Source organism: Capsicum annuum, chromosome 2 (assembly GCF_002878395.1).
Source record: "Capsicum annuum cultivar UCD-10X-F1 chromosome 2, UCD10Xv1.1, whole genome shotgun sequence".
In the NCBI taxonomy this organism is placed as follows: domain Eukaryota; kingdom Viridiplantae; phylum Streptophyta; class Magnoliopsida; order Solanales; family Solanaceae; genus Capsicum; species Capsicum annuum.
The window spans coordinates 56760245-56762285 of NC_061112.1; the positions used below are offsets into that span (position 1 = coordinate 56760245).

Genomic DNA, 2041 nt, shown 5'->3' on the forward strand with positions numbered 1-2041 from the left:
CACACACAAAAAAAAAAAATAAGACAAAAAAAAGTCAGAAATGACATAGAAAAAACAGGGTTTCAGCAAATTCAACAACCAAAAAAAAAAATTGATTACAAAAAGGAGAAAAGAATCCTACGTAGATTTGAGAGAGGAGCGACGAGTGAAGGAATAAGAGGACTCGCAGAAAGATTTAGAGCCCGTTTGGACAGATTAAAATGAGAAAAATAAGCCACAAGGCCTGGCAAGTTTCCAATTTAAAAAAGGGGACAAGTGGTCCCACAAATTTGTCCTTAAAAAAAATTTAGTCCACAGTTATGGAACAATTATATTAATTGTTTGAATAATTTCGTGTAATTATTGAACAACTTCTCTCAGTTGTCAGACAACTATGCCTAGTTATTCAATAATTAGGTGCAGTTGTAGGATAACTGTGCCTAGTTATTGAACAACTTTTACAATTGTTAAACAATTTTGTTAGTTGTTGAATAATTTCACAAAGTTGTCGAACAATTACCAAAGTTATTCTACAATTGGAATAAGTTATTCGAACGGAAAAACTTCAAAAAAAAAACTAAAAAAAAAATTGTCTTTTCCACCTAATTTAAAAAACTTGGAGGACTCCTACTTAATTAGACAATTTATTTGTCCTTTTTAATCCAAAGTTCCAATTAAATGTCAAATCAACTTTTAATTTTGGAAAAAGGATTAAAAATATCCCTCAACTTTAATTTATTAGCTAGATTTACCCTTAATCATACTCTAAGGCTAAATATACCCTTATTGTTAGTAAATTTAACAAAAATATCCCTATAGTTAACACTCTTCCACATGACTTAACATTTGGGTCTCTAGGGCTAAATATACCCTTATTGTTAGTAAATTTAACAAAAATAACCCTATAGTTAACACTCTTCCACATGGCTTAACATTTGGGTGTGGCATCCACCTCATCATCTGATTTTTATTTCCTTAATATTTTTTTTCCTTTTTTTCTTTTTTCTTTATCTATTTACAATATCCCAAAAACAAAAATAAAAAATTCTTTCTTCTGCTTTGTCTTTCTCTCCTCAAATTTCAAGGTGATTTGGAGTAAAAATTTAGATGAAAATCAGTCTAGAAAATATTATTGTGACAATATATGTGTGTATGTCAGTGTATATCTTAATTTTTTTCATGAATACGATAAATATACATGATATAAATGAGATACATAGATAATTAGATATACACTGTCTTTCAGCTCATCTTGTTTTATGCCTAACTCAAAATGTCAACTAGCAACTCTTCAAATCAAGCTCAAAATTTAGTAGTATAAGCTTCTTACAAGCGTTATCAAAAAGATCTCTGGACACCCACTTTGAATTATAAGACTTTTCGAATTATTATTTGTAGTTGTAAGAGTTGCAAACTCAACAGTGGTGGATTTCAAGGTGATGGTATTACATGGTGGAGAAATGGTTATCTAATTTGAGAAGAGAAACTGGAAAGATAAAGAGGAAGAAAGAAAAATTATTTTTGTCTTTGAAGCTTTGTAAATAGATAAAAAGAAAATAAAAAAAGAGAAAAAAATTAAAATTGAAAATAAAAAAAGTATATTAAGGAAATAAAAATCAGATAATGAGGTGGCATGCCACATGGCGTCCATCTCACCCAAATGTTAAGTCGTGTGAAAAACTGTTAAGTATAAGGGTATTTTTATTAAGTTTACTAGTGATAGGGGTATATTTAGCCCTAAAATATGACTAAGGGTAAATCTAGCTAATAATTAAAGTAGAGGGGTATTTTTGATCCCTTTCTCTTTATTTATTTTTATTTTTTTTAAAGTATTTGATAAGATTAAAAAGTGGTTAAAAAAGTGCTAAAAAGAATAAAAAATTGAGAAGTGGGTACACAGCTTTTTGTTTTTTAGGTTTGATCAAAATATTTATTTTTTTATCCCTTATATTTTCCTCCAATTCCAACAATATTTTAGACTTGTAGCCCTTAAATATATACTATTTATTTTTTCTCTTTTCCGCTACGCTTCATCTCTTCCCTCCAATTTCTTCTTCATCTT

General features: G+C 28.8%; 1 protein-coding gene across 1 annotated transcript in view; it reads right to left on the reverse strand.

Annotated features, from left to right (window-relative positions):
- Positions 1 to 202, reverse strand: part of LOC107858532 (DNA (cytosine-5)-methyltransferase DRM2) — a 44892-nt gene extending 44690 nt beyond the window's left edge. The window contains exon 1 of the mRNA XM_047406289.1: positions 122 to 202. The gene's annotated coding sequence lies outside the window, so the exon portion shown is untranslated. The remainder of the gene's footprint in view (positions 1 to 121) is intronic.
- Positions 203 to 2041: the final 1839 nt, after the last annotated feature.